Here is a 17,517-nt window from a genome sequence, read left to right as displayed (position 1 = left end):
GAACATCTAACATCTAACATCGAACATCGAACATCGAACATCGAACACGAACACGAACACGAACACGAACAACGAACAACGAACAACGAACAACGAACAACGAACAACGAACAACGAACAACGAACAACGAACAACGAACAACGAACACGAACAACGAACAACGAACAACGAACAACGAACAACGAACAACGAACTGTAGAGTGCGGATTGCGGGGGTAATGAAACACGTGTATCTTCCTCGAGTGATTTATTATAACTGAACTTATAATACACTACAGTACAAGACAAGAAGCTTATATCTAATACACTACACCACAGGGGTAGGAGATAAAAAAAAAATTGTTATACTAATTTTTTTTTTTAAGTAAGTAACAAATATGAGATTAAAAGAAAATTCCTAATTTTTATACAATTTTGTTCGATTTTTGTGTACAATTTCTTCTTTATTGTTCTTCAAAATTATAACATTAGGTTCCTTATCTTCAATAACAATAAATGGACCATTATACAAAGTATCTAATTTATTTGCAGTTTCATTTTTTAACAATATTAAATCACCTTTCTTATATCGGACTTGATTTATGTTTTTATCATATACAGATTTTCGCACTTGTTTACTTTTTAACAAATTGTTTTGTGCGTCTCTATGTGCTACTTGCAAACGATATCTTAATTTTATTCTAAACTATAATTATCTGGGTTATATAAAGGTTCTATGCTAGTACTTAGTCTACTCGGAATGTCACTTGGTTTTCCAAAAACTAATTCATACGGGGTATATTTTGTAGAGGAATGTACAGTATTATTAAAATTAAAACACCAAAAGGGTAGCCAATGGCTCCACGTTTCAGGGTAATTATTGCATTGTATTCTTAAGAATGAACCTAAATGTTTATGTGCATTTTCGAGTGAACCAATCGACTCGTGATGGTAGGAGGTTGAGTTTAATTTTTCAATTTCTAAAAGTTTACAGACCTCTATCATAGTACATGACATAAACTCAGTGCCTCTATCTGTTGCTATAATTTTTGGGATTCCGAACCTTAAAATAAATTGATTAACAAATGCTCTAGCAACGGTGACCGTTTCCTTATTTTTAAGAGGATAAGCCTCAACAAACTTACTTAATTCACACTGTAACGTAAGTATATAATTATTACCGTCTACATCTTGATCCAAAGGACCAACTAAGTCTAAAAATACTTTCTCGAAAGCAAACGAGGCTGTGGTTGTTATAACCATCGGCTCTTTGGTATTTCGGGAATACTTAGATTTTTGACATTTTTCGCATTTAGTTACAAAATCTCTTATGTCTTTTTCCATTTCTGGCCAGAAATATTTTTTCTTAATATTATTTATCATTCTACGAATGCCTGCGTGGCCACTAGTGGGCAGTAAGTGATAGTCATTAATAATAAATTGTTTATCATTTTCATTATCAATTCTTTCTACACCTCGTAATATACATATCCGTGGACCGGTCCATATATCTTTACTTTTAATTTCTTCTATTAGTTCTTTTATAAATAACGCGTTATTATTTGTTTTTATTATACATATTTCGTCGACATTAATATTTTTACTTAATTCACTTAATTTCTTCACAAAAACGGCTCGCGTGTATTGTGCTTTGAAATCAAGATTAATGTATAAAATTTTCTTATTTTGGGAGAAAGCAAAACACTCGGTTTCTACATCTATACCCATTCGATTTCGAATCCTATTTAACTCTTTTCCTTCTATTAAAATCATCTCTATCGCACCACTCGGAACTCGCAATAATTCCACGATTCTCGGTTGATCAGGCCGATAGTCTATGTCATTATTGGTAGTTGGAGTGTCACTCTTTTCTTTAACTTCTTCTAGTTTCTTTTTCTGTGCTCTAGTCATTACGTTAATTATTTTATCGTTGATACATTTCAATTCGTTTGAGTTTATTGTAATTCTAGACAACGCGTCTGCTACGGCGTTTTCTTTACCTTTAATATACACAACGTTAAAATCATATTCTTCTAATGTTAACCTAAATTTTAATAATCTACTCGATGGATCTTTAATTCCGAATAAATACAATAATGGTTTATGGTCCGTCATGATTGTGAACTTTTTACCTAAGAGGTATGGCCTAAAATATTTAACTCCCCACACTATCGCAAGTAATTCTTTTTGTATAGTTGGGTAATTTTTTTCAGCTTTGTTTAAAGGCCGACTTGCATAAGCGATTGGTCTTTTATCTTTATTGCAAAGTACTGCTCCTACTGCAATGCCAGAAGCATCAGTTTGTAAGATGAACTCGTTTTCGTCTGAAAAGTCTGGATATTGTAAAATGGGGGGTGATACTAACGCTTTTTTCATGATTTTAAACGAGTTTTCGCATTGTTCAGACCATATAAAAGGGACATCTTTACGACACAAATTATTTAAAGGGATAGTTATTTCCGCGAAATTCTTTATAAATTTTCGGTAATAGTTACAAAATGCAACAAATCGTTTTACTTCTTCTGTATTTTTTGGTGTTGGGTAATTTTCAACAATTTTTATTTTAGTTTTATCTGGACTAATTCCATCTGCTGACACTGTGTGTCCTAAATATAATAATTCCTTTTTCAAAAAATTACATTTGATGGGATTTAATTTTAAGTTAACTTTTCTAAGTCTCTCAAAAACATCTATTAAATTTTTATTATGACCTTCTAAGTTACGTCCAAAAATTACAAGGTCATCAAGATAAACAAAACATTTCTCATACGTTAGACCTGACATGGCTATAGTCATTAACCTTGAAAAAGAACTTGGACTGGTTTTAAGACCCATTGGCATTCGTTTCATCTGGTATTGTCCAGTATTGGTTGTAAAGGCAGTAATCTTACGTGATTCGGGGTTCAAGGTCGTTTGGTAATAAGATTGACTAAGGTCTAAATGGGTAAAATACACGGCACCAGCAAGGGACTCTAAGATATCAGTGATATTCGGTAGCGGAAATTTATCATCTTGTATAACTTCATTTAATTAACGGTAATCTATCACTAATCTCCACTTTTTGCTATCATCATTTGACTTTTTAGGAACAAGTAAAATGGGGCTAGACCACTCACTTTGAGCTTCTTCTATAATATCATCCTGTAACATTTTCTCAATTTGCTTATTTATTTCAGGTTTTTGACTATGTGGTAACCTGTATGGTTTTGTATAAACGGGGCTAGCATTCGGTTTTAAATAAATATTATGTTCATATGAATTAGTAGTTGTAAGCTTATCACCCGGTAAGTGAAAGATATCATTGTATTTAGTACAAATTGCTTGTATAGTCTCACGCTCGGTAGGATGTAAGTGATCCAATTTTAATAATTCTAACAAAATATTAGCTCTCTCTGCGTTTGATTTACATTTATTAAACTGACATATTTGGTAATCGTTTAACGAGTGTAGGTCTGGTTGAAAGGTCGGTATAGTAATTGATTCTTCTTGAGTATTTAATATTTTAATGGGAATAACGTTATTTACTGGCTTCACTATTAGAGCTGCTAAAAATAGACCCTCTTGTAATTGTTGTGGTAAAACAACACAGTCATTTTTTAATTTATTATTCATAATTGGTATGTAGTGAATGGACTCGCTTCTCACAGGAATAGTTAAGTAGTTATGTGAAGTAGTAGGTGACGCATATAGTGGTATAATATTTTTGCATTGGTTATATAAAATTAATGTATCGTTTTCTAGATTAATATGTGAATTAAATTTCGATAAGAAATCTAAACCGAGGATTCCATCTGATTTACACGGTAAATGATCGAACAAATAAAATTTATGATTAAATCTACTATTTTGAGTACGCAAAGTAAGATAAACATATCCTTTTGAGCATATTTTTCCACCGATACCATTTATTATAATGTTATCTTCATACAAAGTAGTATGTTCTAATAAGGCGTTCTTAGAAACAGCAGAAATGGACGCGCCGGTATCAAGTAACCATGAATACTTGGAATTGTTTATGTCGAAATGGACGTACCTAACATTTTTATTGCCGGTTAAAATGTTATAACATTTAGGACCGAAAAAACTGGTTTTTGGTCTCTATTTCTTCGTTATTTGTTTGAGGGTTCTCGCTCCCTTCGGCTGAGAAAATTTTGTGTTGGTTGTTCATACCTCGACTACCTCTACCACGATAATATCCTGAAGCATTATGATTATTGTCAAATTTTGGAAAATTATTACCTCTTCCGCGTATATATCCACCAAGGGGATTGCCATTATAATTCTGTCGATAATAATTATTATTATTATAAACTTGACCTCGAGAATTGCCACGGAAATTGAAACCTTTATTATAATAATTATTCTGCCCTATTCTAGTGAAATTATTATTATATCTGTTGTTTGACTTACCCCTGGCGCTGAAAATACCTCCGGAAGTCGAGGGCTGCCCCAGCTCCTCGTCCTCCGCCGCACGCACCGCATCCTTCAACTCGGAAAAGTTCCGCGCTGAAATGATAGTGCTCAAGCGTTTATTTCTTAATCCATCAGAGAATCTTTTAATAGCAATTTTTTCGTTTATAGGTCTCAGTATTTCGCAGGTCTTTTCGTTACCGTTAGCTTGCGCAATAGTGAGGTCTATAAATAATTCTGATAGTTTATTTCCATAATCACAAATTGACATATCATTTTGACTCAAATTAGTTAATTGATATAGTATTGCATTGGCGGACTTTTTTGTAAGTAAATAAGTTTTTAAATCTTGTAAAAGGCTTGCTACATCATCATATTTGCATTTTAGTTTTAGTTTAGCGGTTTTAGTTAATCTAGTTTTCAAAACAAAAGATATTAACATTTTTTCTTGGTCTGTGTCCTTTAGGCAATCGCTATATAATTCTACCGCGTCTATGATTTTTTCTGTCGTACTTTCTGAACCATCCATAACAGGTATCAAGGATGTTGCAGTTTTGATTTCAAACTTCTCCATGTTTGAAGTAGTTGTTTCTATACCTTGAAAATCATATGATAGAATCTTATCGTAAATAACTTTTATTCTCTCCATCAAGACTTCATAAACGTATTCAGCTAATTCTAACGAGGTTTTTCGCTCAGAAAATATACTAATAATAGTTTTATAAGATGAATATAATTCCTTAGCTCTTAATATATTATCCTTAACTTTACTTTTATATTGTAACCTTCTAGATGGGCCTAACTTCCTTAAAGTAATTTGAATATCAGATAATTCATTAAAAATCCTTTCTAAATCTTTTTCCATATACAACGAAATTAAAACATACTTACATAAAAATGATTTACCTAGTAGGTAGTTTGTTCCTTACATGAATGCATTACGGCCAATATATTTTCCATGTGACATTCCGAAATACTTAAGCTGTAAGATACAAGAAACATAAAATTATGACAAAAGTAACAATTAGTACATTGGCATTGTAATATAATTATTAATTATTTTTAATCCGACACTTATAGTTCCTATTATGTCGATAGTAGATGACGTAACACAGTTCGTTGTTCTTATTACTTTTGCTCACTAAATTATTACAAAGAGAAAGCACTTAATATACGATATATGTTTTTCACTCGGGCTCACTAACACGAAATTCACTTTTTTTTTTTTTTACACGGATTCGTTTCCTTCTTCACGTTCTCGCTTTCCCGACAACCGCAAACGCATTCTTCTTATAAATTGTGATTCAATATGTTTCTCGATCCATTTCTTTTGTCTGTCCTTTAGCTTTTTCCATATGTATAAGACAATTATAACAGCGAAAATTGTCAAAGCCGTCGCCAATAATATATTTAATTTCCTGGATAAGGTCGCCATGTAGAGTGCGGGTTGCGGGGGTAATGAAACACGTGTATCTTCCTCGAGTGATTTATTATAACTGAACTTATAATACACTACAGTACAAGACAAGAAGCTTATATCTAATACACTACAGAACAACGAACAACGAACAACGAACATCGAACATCGAACATCGAACATCGAACATCGAACATCGAACATCGAACATCGAACATCGAACATCGAACACGAACAAGAACACGAACACGAACACGAACACGAACACGAACACGAACACGAACACGAACACGAACACGAACACGAACACGAACATGAACACGAACACGAACACGAACACGAACACGAACACGAACACGAACACGAACAACGAACAACGAACAACGAACAACGAACAACGAACATCGAACATCGAACATCGAACATCGAACATCGAACATCGAACACGAACACGAACACGAACACGAACAACGAACACGAACACGAACACGAACACGAACACGAACACGAACACGAACACGAACACGAACAACGAACAACGAACAACGAACAACGAACAACGAACAACGAACAACGAACAACGAACATCGAACATCGAACATCGAACATCGAACATCGAACATCGAACATCGAACATCGAACATCGAACATCGAACATCGAACATCGAACATCGAACATCGAACATCGAACATCGAACAACGAACATCGAACATCGAAAATCGAACATCGAACATCGAACATCGAACATCGAACACGAACATCGAACATCGAACATCGAACATCGAACATCGAACATCGAACATCGAACATCGAACACGAACACGAACACGAACACGAACACGAACCTATCTTTCAGCTTAGTAAACCTGTGTGAAAATCTCTGTGAAAATGTCTGTGTAAAATCTCTGTGTGAAAATCTGTGTGATAATCTCTGTGAAATTCTCCGTGTGAAAATCTCTAAGTGAAAATCTGTGTGAAAATCTCTGTGTGAAAATCTGTGTGAAAATCTCTGTGTGAAAATCTCTGTGTAAAATCTCTGTGTGAAAATATGTGTGATAATCTCTGTGAAATTCTCCGTGTGAAAATCTCCGTGTGAAAATCTCCGTGTGAAAATCTCCGTGTGAAAATCTCTGTGTGAAAATCTGTGTTTAAATCTCGGTGTGAAAATCTGTGTGAAAACCTCGGTGTGAAAATCTCTGTGTGAAAATCTCTGTGTGAAAATCTCTGTGAAAATGGCTGTGTGAAAATCTGTGTGAAAATATCTGTGTGTAAATCTCTGTGTGAAAATCTCTGAAATTCTCCGTGTAAAAATATCCGTGTGAAAATCTCCGTGTGAAAATCTCTGTGTGAAAATCTGTGTGAAAATCTCTGTGTGAAAATCTGTGTGAAAATCTCTGTGTGAAAATCTCCATGTGAAAATCTCTGTGTGAAAATCTGTGTTTAAATCTCGGTGTGAAAATCTGTGTGAAAATCTCGGTGTGAAAATCTGTGTGAAAATCTCTTTGTGAAAATCTGTGTGAAAATCTCTGTGTGAACATCTCTATGTGAAAATCTCTGTGTGAAAATCTCTGTGTGAAAATCTCTGTGTGAAAATCTCTGTGTGAAAATCTCTGTGTGAAAATCTCTGTGTGAAAATCTCTGTGTGAAAATCTCTGTGTGAAAATCTCTGTGTAAAAATCTCTGTGTGAAAATCTGTGGCTGTCGCTCGCGACTGCGCTCGCGACAGGCACAGATTTTCAATAAGTGAGATTTGGCTTACAGTTGTGCGTAGCAGAGAGTTATATTACGTGATGGTCATATTTTACTAAAATATATGCTTATTTATAATGTCCAAACTCAAGTAGGTCTATGAATTCATTCAGAAGTATCGTGAAAGTCCATAAGCACAGATGTAACGCTATGAAATATCATGTAGCTGTAGAAACGCTTGCAATGATTTTTTAAAGTATAGATACTTCACCCGAGCACGTTTTTTTTATGTGATTTTAAATTTTTTACGGGCCCTTGAAGTGGTGAACATACTGGGTAATATTATCTTTCTTGGCATTTAATTCTTTTTTTTATTCCATTCGAAGATCTAACGATAGTAAATGTTACCATAATGAATTGGCCTATCTTACAGCTTAGTAAACAAAAAAAAATCAAGCATCTAGCGCAACAATTGACGTCACCATGAGTGAAAATATCATCGTACTCGGCGATACCTAGGTGAAAAATTGAAAAAAACGTCATAACTCCGAAAATACGAAAAATCGCATAACATACATGGGGGTGATTCGGATAGCCCTCTAGGTCCTCTACCTCCCAGCTTTCGTTCATCACTACTTTTTGGGACACCCTGTATATATAACTGTTTGTTGTTAATATATCAGCATGAAAATCTGTGCAGTACCTGTGTGCTTATTGCAAATAAATAAACGGAAAGACGCTTCAGACAACATTTTTTTGTTGTTTTTTTAATGACGATTTAACAAAATCTACATCAGGTAATTGTTATTAAGATCAAACCTGTTCATTTCCAAACAATACCTTTACGACACTTCAATAAATCGATGCTCTGCATTCACAATTTTCCGAAATTACTACACATTCGAAATTAACTGCAACTGTTCTAAATGCAACTTAACATTTTAATTTAAAGCTATATAGTATTGTTTGAATAAAAAGATCATGAGGTGGTATTCGATCCTGCTTAGATATTTCACGTATCTTAGCGACATCTGAACATTTACAGACAAACCACGACCTCACATCAGCAATTGAATTTTTCACTTTTGCGAAAGTGCGAAATTCGATTCCTGCTTCCTTCTTTCAAATAAGGTAGAACCAACTTTGGAAGAGGTTTTTTTAACTAATCAGGGAAATTGCGAGTTTTTGTAACCACAGCCATGCTGTATCTATACTAATATTATAATGCTGAAAAGTTTGTTTGTTTGAACGCGCTAATCTCAGGAACTACTGGTCCGATTTGAAAAATTATTTCGGTGTTAGATATTTCATTTATGTAGGAAGGCTATAGCTATACAGGGTGTAATCGTTAAGTGTGCACAAGCGATTATTCCGTAACTATTGCAGATATCAAAAAACTTTAAACTGATATCGGAAGTACTTAACCTAATGAGTAAAATGGCCATAATAAATTTTTAAAAATAAAACGAGAAATAACCAAAAATGTTACATTAAACGCTCCCATACAATTTATTTCCCATACATTTTGTATTCATAGTAGATTTTCGAAGTGACGTCCTTATTGTGCAATACAATGAGGAGGTCTATTTACAGTTTCTAAATGAACTTCCCTCCAAATTTGCGAAGTAATTAAAGCAGAAAACCAAAAAAACAAAAAAAAAGCTAAAATCTTTCATATTAAATGTATAGGTTGATCCAAAAGTAATGATAATTGGGTATTTCCTGGGCACATAAAAATATAAAATAAATGTTTTATGCTTGCTCATGTAATCACTAAGTTATCACAAAAAAATTATATCTACAGGCCACGTTTCCAAGTATTAACATTAATTTTAATGTGAACAGTGCGAGCCAGAATGTTTCCCGACGAAAAGAAGAAACAACGATTCGACATTTAGAGGGTGAATTTCTAAATTTTTAATGAGATCAGGATAATTTTTTGTCACGATTTGTGACCATGGGCGTTACCTGGGTTCACCATGTTTATGCTATGAAACCAAGAAACAATCAATGGCCTGGATGCGAGCTTCCAAAGTGACGGTGAAGATTTTCAAAGTGAAAATTAGTGGGATAGATTAAAGCCGTAGTTTTTTGGGACGCTGAAGAAATGTGGAATATTTTAAGAAGGTAGCCACTACTACACAGGGCTCTTACTACACAGACCAAATTAAAAGATTGCGGGTAGGTTAGTAAGAAAAAGAGACATGGCAAACTTCAGTCTTGAATGTTGGTTCACCAAGACAACGCACCAGATCACAAAGCGTCAGTTGCGATGGCTGCCAATCAAAAATCGGCATTGAAAATGCTTGAACACCCACCCTGTTTGTAAGATCTAGCTCCTAGTTAATTCTATCTCTTACCTCGGCACAAGAAACACCGTCGATACAAGAAATTTTAAGACGACAGCGAAGTGATGGCCGATTTTGAGGGGTTTTTGTAGATGAAGTCAAAGTTTTTTTTTTTCTAAGTTAAGAAAAAAAATATCGAAGTATATTATCTAGTTAGAAGACTATCTAGAGAAATACATAATTATTTTAACTGTAATGACCTTGTTTAATATTGATTATCATTACTTTTGGATCAACCCATGTACATGGGATATTCATATCTCATACTAAATGTATGGGAGGGTTTAAAGTTAATTTTTTAGATATTTCTCGTATTATTTTTAAAAATTTATTAGGGCCATTTTACTCATTAGGTTAAGTACTTTCGATATCAGTTTAAAGTTTTTTGATATCTGTAATAGTTACGGAATAATCGCCTGTGCACACTTAACGATTACACCCTGTATAATGCGGGTGAAACCACGGAGCACAGCTAGTCGTTAATGAATTGTTTAATTGGAATTGATAAATGCGCCTTTTATTTTTATAATATTAGCAAGTACGTAGCAGAATAACAATATGTCCGCTTGACGTTTTTGTTTTGTCTTAATCATATCATTAAACATATATGCATACCTATTTCATAATTTTTAATTTAATATAACTTAATGAAATATTGGAAAGAATTTATAATTTAATCCAGCAGCAAATAAATAATAATTATTAATATTTTTTTGGGATTGGATAATAAGAGTTTTCATTCAATTAAAAAAATTCTGATCGGATCTACATGGTAGTAACTCTTTTTGAAATTTGCTATACCTAGAGATTAATCAATAAAAATACATTATGCATTATAGGCTACTTTTTATGCAGTTAAAACACAGGTGAAATCATTCTAGTTAATCTCAAAATTTATATCAATTTCATCTCGTCGAATGCTTCGATCGAAATCTTAGATCGAAATGTAATAAAATAATTTCGAAGAGGTTATCTGACATATTTTATACAGTATGAATTCAGGAGTTCAAAAATATAAAAGATTAATAGCTTCAACTAATTGATCTCTTATAACTATAAGCCAACGAAAGGAATCAATGATTTCACCGGGAATGTGATTAATTTTATTAATAAAGTTAGAGTGAATCTATTACCTGATCCTTATAGGTAATATCTATATTTGGCACTTGATCATTCGCATTTCATTTTTTTTTAGGAGCATTGTGAGAAAAAATTCGGGTCATGGCAATACCGTCATGTCATGGAGTAAGGCGACGTTTTTGGTATCTTTGAATCTTGCCAAAGAAGGTTCACTTCTGACACGTGTGCTCAGCACACACGCTCTTTTTTATAAAAATTCAATATTATTACTAGTTTCAAGACGTATTACAAACAAAGTTCTTTCACATTTCAATACAAAAATATCTGCACTTGAGACGTTCATACAAGATTTATTTTAAAACAAATTCGCTCAAGTATCACTGAGTCTAAAATGAAACAGTCACTCCGTATTACTGGATCTTGTACGTTTGAAATTTTTCTTTCCAATTCTATTTATAAGCTTCTTAGCGCATGCTTCATAGTGGACAGTGTACAGAATTACTTTAAAAGCATGATAAGTAATAATCTATACTAATGCTTTGAAGAAGAAAGGTTTAAGTTTTTGATTTTTGGTATAACATAAACTCAAAAATTTTACTCATTTCTAAAATTATTTCAAAAGCTGAACGTCGTACGCTTACGTCTTAGTGTCACAGACTAGATTAAATACGAAACAATAAATAAAAATAAAAAAAATAAACAACAAAAGCCTTAACTATGTTTCGTTCAAAAACCATAAATAAAACTCCAACTCAAACATTCATTTATTCAATTAGACTTCTTATAAAAGCACTTTTGAATCGTCATAACATTTTTTAACATTTACAGCCGAAAAGAAGAATGCCTAGAATATTATCTTTAATTTATTAGTAATTTAGTCCGTCTAGATTCTAAATCATAAGTAACCGCAGATGAAATGCTGAAAAATTAAAACACATTCATTCGAAATCCTCAAACAATAGACAATCAATAGGACATACGAGACACTTCATTAACTGATATTATTCTTCGAACTAGAATTATTTGTATACGCTTTGTATAGCTGACCCACCTAACTTCGCCTGCTATGAAAAGGAATGATTTTTCAAACTTTTATTTTTGCCATTCCACCTCTATTGGTCGTGATATGCCGTTCGTCGATAAAACCTGTACCTGTACCAAAAGTTCCTGAGATAGGTGCGTTTAACAAAAACCTAACAAAAAAATCTTTAGTAATTAATTATTAGTACAGATTAACAGCTTAATAGGTAAAACAAAATTTCTAAAAAAAACATAATAAGCTGTCATTTTATAATGACAACAATATTTTTACGCCTATACGAGTAGTAGCACTTTTACCAAAATTAATCAAAAGTACGAAATTTATAACATTTTATCTTGAAACGACAACATTAATTTAACTTTCAGAAGTAAAATTTTTACGTAGAAAAATCTTCAGTATGAGTGAAAGCGTTTACTTAAAAGTCACTATTCCAAAAAACAAACAATAACAAGCAATATCATACGTGATGACTTGAATTTTTATGAATTTACACGGGCTCACAAAAATGCTAACTGTCCGTGAGCCGGATTAAAATTTCAATTTATGTTACGTACTTTGTGCAGAAACTTTATGAGCCCAGCGCAAATGTTAGTGATAACTTTCCAGAATCCGGTGGAAGTTGGAAAAGTTTTGTGAAATTACCTCTGAACTGTAGATTTAAGAGTATCTGCTGGTTTTTATTTCGTGAGGCAAATCATAATATTTAGTTATGAAGCCGTTTGGGCATGGTTGATTTGAGTTGTTATTGGAATCAAAAAAGGGTCATTAACTAAAAGGCATTCATCGCATAACAGTTACTCCTACAGATATCAAAAGCTAAAGATAAAACATAACAAACATTTAAGCAAAAAAATAAAAACTGCCTTCAGAAATGATTTAGATTTAAATTAGACTAAATGGCAGCCGCAGCTTTCAAATCGAATCGAATCGAATTATCAAAAATCCGTTCGACCAATCGAAAGTTTTGAGGTAAAAAAAAGTTAATTGAGAACTTCCTTCTTTTTTGAAGTCGGTGAAAATATAAACAAAAAACGACAATTTCATGACAACTCATAAGTCATTTGACCAATAAAAACATGTCAAATATAGTTAACCAAAAGATTTAAAGTTCCCAGGAATTCAGAAGTAAATAATTGAAATCACTCTGGAAACGCGTATACAATTAGAGGGTGGTAAAGGACAATGCTCCTAGTTGATCAAATTACAGGTAAACTTGTTTACTCCGCAGAATTTACCATAATTGCTTAGCGTTCCATAAACAACAGGACATTGTCCCAAATGCTCGTCTACAAACTCAATCTTTTGGATGGAAATTCTCTGTTGGCTATGGTAGATACATTTATAATTTGATCACCACCTATATTCATAGCTATTTAAGGAGATTCAAGATTCTTCTACGATTTTACTTTATTTTCGGTGATCAATTTGCCGATACAGTGAATTAACCAAAGAAAAGTGAACCTGACTTTTGTCGTTTTAGCCCAATCGAAGTTGTTAGGCGCTCAATTATTGTTAATTAACTTAATAACTTAACAGTTTACTTATGATGTTAATAAAAATAGGTTGATAATGATGTTAGGAATTTATCCATCTTCCCTAATGTCGATTCTAATAGAGAAAATACTCCAACACGATGGTCTCGAACTTCCCTTCCACATTTCTATCAAGAACATAATATACTTAGGAAACTTCGAGAGGCTCTACAAACGCACTCTTCTAATTTGGAAAGTCCTAAACGAAAAAGTAATTGGACAAGAAAGACCCCTCATTCCCGGGACACAAATAAACAGCCGATTAGACAACATTAGACATTTCCTTGTTCCCTAATTGGAAATTTGCCAAAAGAGACCAGACGATAACCTATTAACCCGGTAACGCGTGCGTAGGGTATTTAACACCCGTGACAATTATGGTATAATTTTTGCTGGATGGATAATAATTACACCGTCGTTTGTTCCGGGTTTTATCTTTCTGTATTTCGTGCATGTTTTTTTGATGTTGGAGGATGGACTCGGGTTTGGTTTTTTATATAATTATTTAGGTGTGGAACGTTTATTTTTGTTTTAAAAGGTCCTTCTATTGTGGCAGTAATTTTGAAGTTCATTTTTGTGTCGTGTTGTTAAATGTAAGATATAAATATGAAAGCATATAACTCAGAAATTGACTTTTAGAAAATATATAAAACTGAACAAGTCTGTAATATAATAACATAATTAAAAACATAGGAAGTGCTTTTTACTAAATCGAGCATTCATCAAATTTATCCTTTAACCGCATTCTTCAAAAATTAACACTTTCTTTGTACAAACTTGCGAATGCTCCTCACTACCTCTTAAACAGTGGTGAGACTAAGTCACTTTTATGATAAGCTCTGTCATAAAGTACCCAAGGGTGAAAGAGTGTAATAAAACTAAGTTGCAAGCGCAGGGTTAACTATCATTTAAGTAAAGGTCGAGCGCTAGTGATTATTCAGGATTTATAGTAATTGCTTCCAAAGTTTTATCATTGGAAAGAAAAATTGTACTTAAGTACGCTTAGCATGTGGTATCAGATTTATTTCTCTGTACTTTTATTTGTGGAAGCTTTTGCTCTTTAATAAATTTTGCTTAAGATTGCAGAGCGGTATGAAAAATGGAACGACTGTTTATTTGTATATTCTTGAATACATGAAATGACTTTGATGAAGGAGGTTACCAATAGGGCATGAATATAGGAATATTATATTTTCTAAAAAAAACATACATTGTAATAAAGTTATACAAATTATTTTGTCAGGACCACAAAATAAATCAGATGATAACATAGACGCGTTTGCACGCGTGCCTCTGAAATTAATGATTAGATTAGATTGTGACTGCTATCTTTATTGACTCAACTTAATACGTACCATTATTTTAAGTTACAGACAATCGATAACCTAAAAGGCAGTATCATCTAATTATTCAGAACTAATCCTTGAGGGATATTCACGACTGATTACATCCGAAATTGACCACTTGGCCAGCGCTCGAATCAAATGGCATCATTACCTTCTCTTCTGCCATGAAAAGCAAGCTAAGTGCTCCTTAACCCACCCTACTGCACACCAGTTAAAGAGCAGTTCACATTCATGAGCCAGTGTCACCTTACATTCCATTACGCATACAACCACAATTCATATCGTTACAAGGCCAAACCATTCCCAACTGCAGAGATATTCACGACTGATTGCATCCGAAATTGATCACTTAGCCAGCGCTCGAATCAAATGGCATCATTACTTCTTGCCTTCAAACGTAACCTAAATAGTCTCTAATCCATACTATTGAAGCAGACAGTTAATATTTATGAGCCAGTATCCTGTATCATCTAACATTCCATTATACATAACCACAAATGATATCATACTTCAGGGTCAAACCTAAACGTGCCTGATAAAAGTTCGCCATTCCCAACTGCAGGGATATTCACGACTGATTGCATCCGAAATTGACCACTTGGCCAGCGCTCGAATCAAATGGCGCGCAAAATTTTCAAACGCATTGTTAACTCGTTAGTTTTAGTTCTCTCGATGCCGAGATTTGTAACACTGCCAGAATAGAAACTGTTATAAATTGGATGGGTGCATGAATAAGGCTGTGTTCTCACGAGCGTGGATATTGAGAATATCGAAGACATGTTTATTGTTATTCGTTATAATATACAGAGTCAATAAAAAAAATATAGGTGATTTTTGTATATAATTGGCGTCTATACAGATATAGATAAACCTTCATTTTGACATTTGATCAATCGCAATCGAACCTCGTGTATATCTTGAAGTATACTCATAAATAGTATCAAGAATAAGTATACATTTGAGTACATAATAGACTCAAACAAAAATGCTAAAAAACTCGTGGCTTCTTTCTTAACTTATTTTCTTTCCTACTACAGTTAATTTGGGTCACTTAACAAAGATATGAGCCTCACCACAGATACAAGGAAAACTATCTTGCCGCTCAATTAATGAAAGTAAATACCCACTATTTACAGTAGCGTACATCGTACCTCTAATTTAATTTGTAGCTTAGAAAATAGCAAAAGATAAAAAACAGTTGTAAAACAGTTGTATGTTTGGTATTTTTGGAAACTATGTTATCTAATAAATAACAATTAACTTATTCTTTAAAAGAAAGTCAGACTATTTACGAAACTTATAAAACAAGAATGACGAAAAAGATTCAATTGATTATAAATTATTGTCTTCGTCTCATTTGCATATGCTTATAGCTGTAATAAAATTGATTTATCAGTAACGATAAATCTCATCGAAATGTGCATAAGAATGCATGAAAGATCTTTAAAAACGCTGCGTTCCAAACGCTCCAACATAACGTTCATATATTTCATATCTCAAATAACTCTGTATGGATGAAGTTGTCCTAACAATCCCTTGGAATACGCAAGTTTCATTATATGAGATGCTATGCATGTTCCGATTGTTTGCGAATACTATGGGAATTAGCGTGAATTGGGTCACGCTAGCACTTGCAGCTTTCTCGAACTTAGAATACTTAGTTACTTAGAAAGGCTAATGGTATTTATATTATAGAGTACGTTTCGCCTGCGGCTTCGCTTCTTTCTTTCTCGGCTTGTTGTTACCGCGATACAGCGGTATAAATTTATTCTCACTCACTTATATTGTCTCGACAAAGTTTATTCAATCTTCATTCCCAATTTAATCAAAATTAGTTCCGTAGAAATGTATGAAAGTGGCTAACATTTGAGAAATTTTTCATTAATTCCATAATATTCTATCGTAAGTGTGTATTCGTTGTTAGAGGATGGTCCTACATTCGGCTCATGCAATTAAATATTTCTGGCCAGATAGAGCAGATAATTGGTCAGTCTTAAATGTTTAAATCGTTTGCCTAACATTTCATAATATTAAAAAAAAAATAGGTTATCAGCAATACCAAGTAAATCAATATTTCGAATTATCTTGCAAAGCATCTGCTACTTGTTCATATGAAACTGAATAAACGGTCGATCACTATTTCGATTCAAAGGTATTGAAATGTAAATGTAGAAACTGAAGCTTTGTTTAATTTTCTAACAATATTGGTTTGTTTGGGTTGTAAACATGCATTGATTTATAAAGTTTTATTTTGTTACAAAAAATTAAGTAGTAATCTTTTGTTACAAAAAGTTAATTTGTGTCATAAAGTTAAGATTCCTACATGTCGACTTGTAAAGTATGCGAATCACAATTTCCAAATTGTCCTTTCATAACACGTTAAACCATTTAAGTCCAACTAGTAAACGTTTATAAAAGGTACGAACATGAAGCATTTCAAAATTTCATGTAAACACCTAAATTTTAAAACAACGTTATCAGCAACGCAAAACGATTCCGCGCGACCAACCACAGCGTAATCCATTAGATGAAAAACCGGTAAAGTGCGAGTCGTACTCGCAGCACTAAGGGTTCCCTACAAACTCACCACAAATACAAACATTTCTTCATCAACTAGACTTCTTTCAGAAATCTTAACGCATCGTCATAATACATACATAATTTAACATTTA

This window comes from Colias philodice, chromosome 22 (genome assembly GCF_061535455.1).
Source record: "Colias philodice isolate Cphi_HAF_F1 chromosome 22, ilColPhil1 Martin Lab GWU primary, whole genome shotgun sequence".
NCBI lineage: Eukaryota > Metazoa > Arthropoda > Insecta > Lepidoptera > Pieridae > Colias > Colias philodice.
The sequence above is the reverse complement of the archived record's forward strand: the minus strand, read 5'-3'. Positions refer to the sequence as shown.